A 10,539-nucleotide genomic window follows, 5' to 3' on the forward strand; every position below is an offset into this window, starting at 1 on the left:
GGAGGGAGACATTAATGGCGGACATTTGGTGCGCCGCTCGCCCACGACTTCCATGCCTCCCTCAGCTGTCAAAACGAAGGGGGAAGGGGGGAATGCGGCACAGCTCCCCCTTCTCCCGACACCTCAGGGTAGGCTTTGGAGTCATGGGTGGGTGGCGTGCCAAATTTCACCCCCCCTCACCGCCGCACCTGCCTGAGTCTCCTTCATCAATGCAGCAAGTCCAGGAAGCTGTTGCCACTGGGGCCTCTGCTGGGCTATGGGCCCTGTGTAAATGCCCACTGATGCCCCCCCCCCATTTTTTTTATTAATTTTCCAATAATTTTTTTAAACAAACAAATACACAAACAAGCATAAATCTCAGCCTATTTAAACCAATATTTGTAACATTGTTAAGTGACTTCCCCATATCCCCCTGGTTGTATTTCAATGTACCGTATTTTTCGCTCTATAAGACGCACCAGACCACAAGACGCACCTAGTTTTTGGAGGCGGAAAACAAGAAAAAAAAATATTCTGAATCTCAGAAGCCAGAACAGCAAAGAGGGATTGCTGCACAGTGAAAGCAGCAATCCCTCTTGCTGTTCTGGCTTCTGGGATAGCTGCGCAGCCTGCATTTGCTCCATAAGACGCACACACATTTCCCCTTACTTTTTAGGAGGGAAAGTGTGAGTCTTATAGAGCAAAAAATACGGTATATCATTTTAACAGTTTCCCAAAACTAATGTTCTTATAAAATTAACTTAATCACTTAACATCTTTCTTTCTTCCAAATTTGGCATTAAACATATTAATTAATCACATCACATATTTAAATCCTAAGCCTATCTGATATTTGCAAGCTTTCCAATTAAATGCCCACTGATGCTGGTCCATGGAAACAAGTCCTCGCAGTACCCAGAGGGAGGCCTTCCCCACCCCCCACCCCAAAAATAAGCACATTACATAATGGGCTGTTTCGTTCCACATGATCAAACTTCAAAATATTCCCATCGCAAATGCGGGCCCACACTATAGTGTTAGAATAAAAGAAGCATTGCTAACATACATCTGAGCTGGAAAACCATTACACATAATACAAGACGAAACCCTGGGTTTGTCGCTGAGCATTGACTCAACATGGAGACTCAGCCAATCCTGTCTCACCGACAGGTGTTATTTGTACAATACATTTGTCTGTTTGCCACATCCATACTTTAATATTTTAAGTGTACATCTAAACATATAAGAGCATATCTGGGAAAGAAATGCAGTGGTTGAAACCAAGCCAAAAATTACTCCACATTAAATCTTCGTAATATATCAAACTTCCGAGCAGTCTTGCATATTAGCCTATGAAGCAGTAGGTGTGCCACATCATAACCAAGCCACATGCCTGATAAACCACATTTCCACCAAAGATTTAGCAAAGCGAGGTTTCAAAGAAAATCGGCTGATGCAAAAGTAAGCATTTGGGATCAAAACCCGCTTTTGATCACTTTGGCAGTGCCTGTAGCAAGAAAGGGGACTGAAATTCACTAATTACAATTAATTCTTACTAAGTATTTATTTATTTATTGTGTTTATAAAAATAGTCCATGAATCAACTGGTCACCCCAATCAGATGGGCTCATGTGTGTGTCCATTGACCTTGGGGAGGTTTCGTATCTTGTATTTCAGAATGCTCATGTGAACAAATGGGGAACAAGTTTAGAAGCTGCCTCTAAGGGTCCTGTTACTGCATGCGCAGCAGAGACACTGGATTGGAAGACTCAGAGTTATGGCCATCATAATGGTGTCACTGGCTTGTTTCCTTTATAATTGCAAAACAACTGATGATATTGCTGCCTTTTTTGTGTTCTCGATTCCAAGAATTTCTGCTGTGATGATTTTGTGCTCAGTACCTTACTTCCCACCCATGGCCCCCTGGAAAATGTATTAACAGCTTGGAAAACTGCAAAGCAGCTTGTTTTGTGCAATATAAGTGCCGCTGTCTTATGGTCAAGGCCAGGCCAGCCAACAATTTCTATGTTACGTATAAACTTATACATCTATAGCAAACTGCTTTTGGGGAAAGCCACTGTGATTTTCAACCCGTTCCCCTTTTAGTTTGAGTTTCATCCTTGCATGCTTTGCTTTCAGGCATTCCACCAAGAAGAGCAACTTGCTTGAAATGCATGATTTATTAATGCCCTCGCACCTTCTAATCTATCTCATACTTTGCTAATGATTTATCAAATCTCTTTTTCCTATTGATTCGTTCATCCTTATGAAATGCAAACAACATGAAATCTTTCTGTTGTGCACGGTATTGTGCATGGATGTAAGTACATTAGATACAGTTTGAGTACATTATAGGATTTGGTAGATTTCGTCTGTGTGTAATTGAAGAACACAGAAGCAGTATATTGCTGGCAAAGACAACGTACAGTACGTGAAAAATACTCTTAATGTTCAGTAAATGTTAGCAAACTAATGCCACTTAACATAACATTCAGCATTAGGCTAAGAAATGATATTATTATTATTATTATTATTATTATTATTATTAAAATTTGTATACCGCCCTTCATCCAAAGATCCCAGGGTGGTTCACAATAGATATGTCTGTCTCCAAACCTAAGGCTGTACAGTTCAACATGTATGGGTCCAGTGATGTTAACTATAGTGTCAGAATTATAATTCTCTTGTAAGCTACAAACAAATGTACACCTATATCTGATGCAATGGCTACTTCAGATATCCATGACTCAAAGGCAAATCCATCTTGCACATACTGTATCACATGACATGTTCATTGATTTTATGAAATTATGGCTATAGGTAATAAATATTTTCACATTATGAGTACAGTTTTCTACAAGTGATATTCACCTTCTTTGTAACCACACTTTTTTCTTTAACAGCCCCAGCTCCTTGATGTAACTGTGTGATAATCTTACAGGCATAGTTTCTCCAAAAACTAAAATCTAAGCATAATTTTAGTGGTGTGAGATCTGTTTCCCTATGGTTTCTCCTCATGCTGCTCTGGTATCTTGCACATGAAATTACTACACAGGCGGGACCACTGAGCTAGTCCTTTGCCCCGCACCTATTGTCCTTGAACGATGGTCTTGAAGGAAAGTCCTGCTCAGGTTATTGCTTTCTGCACAGACTTCTTGAGCAGCAGACTTCTTGAGGAAAGCACAAGAAGTATCACACTTGCCACAGTGGGTGAATGTGGGGCATAGACTACAGGATGCAAGAAAGGGAAATTGCTGCTTAATTGTGGTACAAATATTTGTCGGTAGCTAGGTGTTTCAACAGATCCTTGACAGAAGACTCTGCGGTGGAAGGATCAGTCAGTTTCAGTATTGTCCATTTATTATTTTTCCAATCTTAAATTAAGTTCTCCGCATTTCTGCAGCAATTTGCAGAATTAAAAAAAGTCCTCCTAGAAATTCATCGGCATTTAATGTCAACTTTTCCCAATAGGCACATTTATGTACGCCGTTTTGACTAAGGTACACAATTTCCCCAGCAATTTTCCTAATATGATGCATATTTATATTTTGTTTTCACTAATATATTCATGTTTATGCACACTTTCCCTTAATATATGCATTTTTGTAAACATTAGTTGGAGAATCTCGTTGCAAAATTTGGATGAGCACAAATTTGGGTGGATGGCTGTGTTTTGGTTCTCCTATTGTTTCAGAAAGTGTGAATTTGATAGATTCATCTTTTAGGTGTGAACCAAATCCAATTTCTCCCTCATCCCTAACCCTCCCTTGGTGGATACTACACCAAGGCTTGTTAGGAAATATGTCCAAATATAAGATTAAGTCATTTGCTGTGTTGTGTGGGAGAGTTATCTAGAAAAGAAACCAGAGGTTCTGTGGACAAACAAACCCAGTGATTGTGTTTCCAGGGCAAACCTGTTTAAAGGGCTCTTTGGCCTGTGCTGAGGGATTAGTTGAATGAATCACAGAGGTCTGTACTGCTGCACCCTTGATGGAGCTGGGTGGCGTGAGGGATAGTTGGAATGCAAGCATCTCTGAGTAGCAGTGGATCAACTTAGATCTAGGTTGAAGGTATTCATAGGTTAGTCCTTAGCCTGTAAGTCCAGGGTGAGGAACCCATGGCCTCCAATTCCCATCAACCCCAGCCAATTCCCATCAACTCCAGTCATAAGGTTGATGGGAGTTGTCATTCAGCAATACCCATCACTAAGTAAAGAAAAACGCCATGGATTGTTGTGCCATGAAGATGAATATATTTGTTATTTACTCTTCTAATTTGGGCTACGTACACCTGGGAATAAGGCACTGAGCACAGTGCGACTTCTTTCTGAGTTAATATGGTGAAGATTCCGCTGTAAACCTAGCCTGGGGACAAACTTCTGAAACTGGGACATAGAGGCAGGTGGTGTTATTTAGAACCATTTGGTTGCTTCAGACATTTTATGAATCTGGGCTTCAGCTAGTAAGTAAAAAAGCCAAAAATCATCACACAGGGCTGGCGCTAGTGGAGAAAGTCGAGCTTCCAGAAAGTAAATCCTCCTCCTATTTTATTAGGAATGGTGTGTTTCTAAAACTTCAGCGGTGTTTTATAAAACCACACCTTGCTGAAGAATAGTTGTGGATGGGCAGCTTCCACCTTCTAAGAAAAAGACAGTGTTCATGTCACTTGCCACTTCCTCTTTTTCCAAAATGCCTGATGCTATGGACTTGAATCCTTCCTTCCCTTTTCTTCAGTGAATCTCCTCGCATCTCCAAGACTCTTCCAGCATGGAGCCATTTCACATGTTTCCTAGCTATGATTCAGAGTTTGCTGAAGAAGCACCTTGGGACGGCTTGCAAAGAGTGAGTCATACGAAAGAGTAAGCAGTCACTGCAGCGTTTTGGTATTTACAGAAAAAACAACACCTGTGTTGATGATAGACTAGCACAATTCAATATTTACCGAGTGCTGCTTTCAAATAAACACAGAGTGTCATTCACAGAGATTGCCAGCCCCAGGGACTGAGATCAGAATGTAGACTAGCTAGCGTGCCTTTAGCTGCCTAAGAGTTCGCGCCTGTGCTCTGCTGCACATAGGCATGGGCCGACAGAGCAAATTCGAGCTTATATCACTACGTTCACACAATCGTACGCTGCTCAGGAGTTGCAGAAAGTGGCATTTCTCTCTTGTGTAGCAACAAATGGGGTGCACTGCTCTAGTCTCACCTTTTGACTTGCATGTTTTAAAATATACGCAGCACAAGCCACTACTGCTTATTTCAGACCTGAAGCAGGCTTGGTTAGGTTACTCCACATTTGGTGCTAGGTAGCACTTATATAGATGGCTTCAATTGTACATACAATATTAACAGATAAGAGCATTCATTTCTCACAATTAGTCTGGTAAGAAATTGAATGCTTGAGTTTAGTCTGTCGTTCTTGTTGCCCATCTCTTTACTTGCACAGTACCATCGTGATGCTTCGCACTAGCCTGACCCAACTTGATGCCCTCCAAGTTTTGCTCTACTACAACTCCAATCAGACTCAGCCAGCATGGCCAGTGGTCAAGAATCATGGGGGTTCAAAATATCTCTAGGTTTGAGAAGACTGGTTTACACAGTTGAAAACAGTTATACCTCCCTAACTTGAGAAAACAGTGTTCAACAGATGCATGAGAGAGAGAGAGAGAGAGAGAGCAGATTATTCAGTGAGGGCTGGAACAGATGTGGTTTAGAATATCCATTATTATATCTTCCAACATCTTTTTTTTCCCATTATCTGGAAGCAAAACTAGAGGCAATTTGGTTTTGGTCTGAGATGCATGGAGGGTTAACTACCAACTGCCAATTCCCTAATGCAAATCAATCCTGATATGTTGTTTCTATGCTAGCCAGGATGGCTTTGAACTATCTCCCAATATCTGAAGCATTATGCCTGTGAATATCAGTCAGTTGTCAATCACAAGTAGGGGGAGCCCTATTGCACTCAGATTCCCCTTGCAAGCTTTCTATGGATTGACCACTGTGAAACCAGGATGCTGGATTTTCCAGCAGGAAAATTTTAAAATGGTCAGGCACTATTATTTATTTACCAGTACTTTTCATTTATTTAGCACATTTATCACCTCCCATGCATAAAAAGGCTCCGGCGCAGATTACATCACAATAAAAAAAATCAAAATATAGTTATGCAGTTAAACCAGCAACCAATGAATAAAATTATCTGCAGGAAATAAGCAACTATTAACACCCCCTATCCAAAAAAGCCTGGGTAAAAAGATATACCTTTGCAGTTTTCCCCCCTGGCATGATACGATCACAGATCTCTCCCGTAATGTGCTGTTTGGCCCTGAACTTACTATAAATGCCATTCATGTCCATGTAAGCTATTTACAGTTTTAGAAAACAAGATGGAACTGAAGCACTAGGGGTGTTGTATTGCTGTTGTTTTAGTAGGAACGTGGATGTGAACACTTGAAAGGGTACTAGTGTGAAAAGGGGACTGGACAAATGCTCTAAGAATAAGAGGAAGTTAGGAAGAATCAGATGGGAGACCTTGGAAGTGAATTAAGGTAATGTGTTGAGAGAGCGCGGTGGTCTGCACTAGGGATATAGGGACAGATGAAAGGTAGAAGATAAGCGTTCGGCAAGGCCATGAAGAAGATACAGACCATATGTTTACATTGGAAGTGAATTAAGATGTTGGCAAAATTTGTACTTCCTTAGCCTGAATGTGAGGGGATTTGGGGGGGGGGGGTATAATGTTTATGCAACAGAAAAGGTGAATATTGGGACCTCCAAATCTTGGATTAAATTGTGATCTGAAGAATAATTCTTATCCAAGCCGCCTCCCAACCAGTAATTCCCCAACCCTCCTTCCCTACAAACCATGGGTAGGCAAACTAAGACCCGGGGGCTGGATCCGGCCCAATTGCCTTCTAAATCCGGCCCACAGATGGTCTGGGAATCAGTGTGTTTTTACATGAGTAGAATGTGTCCTTTTATTTAAAATGCTTCTCTGGGTTATTTGTGAGACATAAGAATTCATTCATTTCCCCCCCAAAAATATAGTCCAGCCCCCCACAAGGTCTGAGGGATAGTGGACCGGCCCCCTGCTGAAAAGGTTTGCTGACCCCTGCTCCAAACCATTCATTCCGTAATCTCCCACGTGCGGTACCTGGCTGGTTTGGCTGCTGGTGACAGGCATCTGTGAGGAAAAGAAAGACAGAAGTCTTTCCCTCTCCATTTAGGACCCCATGCCAAGGCACAAGGACCCCATGGTGCTTTAGGAAAACTACATTTCCCAGGGGTGACCAGAACCTTGATTCTCTTGGCACACCATTCTGCAGCATATCAGGCACCAAGTGGAAGAGGTAGAGAGAGACCTCCCCTCTTTGCTGTTTACTGCAGCAGCCAGGTAAAGGGGGCTTGGGAGATCAGGATGGGATGGTGTTTGAGGTCTCTGGGAGATTTTGGCCAGGCCAAATTGCTCACACATCTGAACTGGGGAGCAACAGCTTGTTTCCTGGCCAATCCAGTGCAAGCCATGCATAGCTCACCCACTTGTATCAGCAGGATAAAGAGTACAGTGGTACCTCGCAAGACGAATGCCTCAGAAGACGAAAAACTCGCAAGACGAAAGAGTTTTTCGTTTTCTGAGTTGCTTCGCAAGACAGATTTCCCTATGGGCTTGCTTCGCAAGACGAAAACGTCTTGCGCCTTTTTTTTTAAACCGCCAATGCATTCCTATGGGAAACCGTCAATACACATTGGTGCTTCGCAAGACGAAAAAATTCACAAGACGAAAAAACTCGCAGAACGAATTAATTTCGTCTTGCGAGGCACCACTGTATTGTCAATGCAGTCAGTAAGAAAACAATTCTTCTGGCCATGAAATAGTAATATACAATGTACCAGGGATACCCAACATGGTGACCTCCAGATATTGTTGAACTACAGTTCCCATCAGCCCCCTCCAGCATTGCCAGAGGACAAGGATGATGGGAGCTGTAGTTCAATAACATCCAGAGGGCACCACATTGGCTAAAGCTTTAGGGCAGAAAACTGTTTTCTTATATAGGGTTGCCATACGTCCAGAAAATTCTGGGACATATCCGTAACACTGCAGTTGGCAGCAGTGTCCTGGCAGAAATTGGGCAAATATCTGGGGGGTGGGGGGAATCCGGACGTATGGCAGCCCATGTCAGCAGTGCTGTTTTTGTCTATTTTCCATAAAATAGTTCAAAAAAGCCCAACAACTTTGGCCAAAAATAAAAAAAAATCTGGAGGGCAAAAAAGAGAAAAAAGCTCTGTCCCAATTTTCACTGTTTGAATTATGGCAACCCTATCTGATATTTGTTTCAGACGGCTGCTTGAGCTGAATGTATGGTATCAGGCGAATTGCACAAAAGCAAACAAACAAAAACCCTGAACTATGTTGTCCTTAAGAAAACAAATGTCAATCACCACCACCGACATCAGCCATTGGCTTTGTAACTCTCCTCCAGTAACTACTAAAATTGTAACTTCATTAATCACCTAACAAAAATAATCTCACCAGCAACGACATTCTACAATAACAGTTCCTTGTATTTCTAGTATTGTGAAGCAATCGTGCAATGCAGAAAATAAATACAATCACCTACGGTAGAGGTATATATACTGAATTTAATAGGAAAAATATGTACAATTTAAGAACATGCTATCTATGCAAACTGAACAGATTTTGAAATGATGTAGAGTAATGCAGAACTGATGAATAAATCCAAAATATGAGAAATTTCTTTTTTATCCAGACAGAATCTGGCAATGTTTCTGTTGCTTTCTGGGCAGTATTTACAGTAGGGATATCAAGGAGAGGAAAGACTTGAGAGACTAAAGCTGCTATCCTGTACCAACTTACCTGGAAGTAAATAAGTAAATCCCCTTTGACTCACTTCTGAGTTAATATTCAGAGAACTGCACTGTAAATACCCTCTTGGATTTTTTAAATTGGCAGGTATAGATCAAATCTTTTGATATGCATTCCTCATTTTAAAAAGTGTTGCATTTCCCTTTATTACATGTTTTATTATTATTATTATTATTATTATTATTATATGCTGCCCCTCTGACTGGGTTGCCCCAGCCACTCTGAGTGGCCCCCAACAGAATATAAAAAACACGATAAAACATCAAACATTAAAAACTTCCCCTATGATAGGCAGGGTACTTGATGTTGTTGTACCACAAAACCCATAATCCCTGACCATTGGCCGTGCTGACTGTGTCTGATGGGCACCACACTGAGATAGGCAACAGAGAAACGGACCACCACAGAAGATCTTTCCAGACAATTCAGCAGCCTTGTATTTACAGATGAGAAAGTAAAACTACTGCAAGACGTAGTTCTGTTGTTTCTGCTAACAATTTTGCCTCTTGCAAAAGGTGTGGACTGTTTGTCATTGTAAAGAGCATCTTTTGGCACAATGACTCTTCGGCAAAAAACAAAACCAGGCAGCTGCTGGTAGCTTCCTGTTAGTCTGAACATTGAAACATCTGTTCTGTAGTCAGTGAGTAGCTCACACTTGCATTCAGCAATGAGAGCATACCAAAGGCTAAATCCTTCACCACATTTAAATGATGCAGCCTTTAATCGCCACTTGGTGGAGTCTTTACCCCCACATCCCTGGAGCGAAGGCACAGTAAATGGTTTGAACCAGAGGCCATAACTTTATTAATGTACATATCTGATCCAGATCGTTAGCATTCTTAACTTGTGAAAGCCTTCTTCATCCAACTCACCCACTCAACTTCACTATGCCAGGGTCCCAAGACCAGCAGATGGCTCAACACCCTGACAGTGCTACTATTTGAACTTTGCAGTGAATATCTGAGGAGATCAGATGCAGCCTCAGACTGCATGTCCTGATTTTCCAAGCTATGGGGAGCAACTGAAGGTACCATGCCCAAGGGCCCCCCAAGAGTCTAGAGCTACCACCATAGGCACCATTATTTCAGAACAAGTCCTGCTGAAAACAAAGAGACTTATTTCCAAGCAAATTTGCCTAGGGACATTTTGTTCACGTGTTGGGGAGCATATCAGTGGTCACAACTGCTTTTCATAAAGTAACAGCATCACTGAGCATGTGCTCTGCAAATGAGGAGGTCCAATGGGAGTACAATTGCTATGCTTCAGGGTAAACGTGAAAGAAAGGAAGGGGGGAAGGAAGCTTGAATCCTGAAACAAGCTAGTTGGGAAGACCTGGTTAACGCTAAGTGCGACTGTTTTTCCAAGTTAAACACAACAAGCAGCAAACGTTGATGTGACTGCATGACATGCTACAGGCAAAAGTGAACAATGGCAGGCATATTTTCAAGTGCGAAGCACTGATGCATCTCTATTGTTACAGCCTTTGGCGCAACTTCAGATCTTGCTACACCAAGTGCAGCCAACCAAACTGAATACAAATTTCATTTTTGGCCACCCATCTCCTCCATCCAATTGGCTCTGGCTTTCCCCTCTGTACGTTAGGCCCATGGCAAGAAAGAGCACTTGCATATGGCAGCTAGATGACCTTCATAGTCCCTTCCAACTCTGCAAT

At 41.8% G+C, this 10,539-nt stretch overlaps 1 long non-coding RNA gene across 1 annotated transcript; it reads right to left on the reverse strand.

Moving 5' to 3' along the window:
* Positions 1–334: 334 nt before the first annotated feature.
* On the reverse strand, positions 335–7,540 carry LOC310661226. Its single transcript, XR_014503843.1, has 2 exons — positions 707–7,540; positions 335–443 (listed from the first exon to the last, which is right to left on the reverse strand). It is a non-coding gene; the product is annotated as an uncharacterized lncRNA (long non-coding RNA).
* Between the last annotated feature and the right edge of the window lie 2,999 nt (positions 7,541–10,539).

Source organism: Podarcis tiliguerta (genome assembly GCF_965153285.1).
Source record: "Podarcis tiliguerta genome assembly, chromosome: 12".
Classification (NCBI taxonomy): Eukaryota; Metazoa; Chordata; class Lepidosauria; order Squamata; family Lacertidae; genus Podarcis; species Podarcis tiliguerta.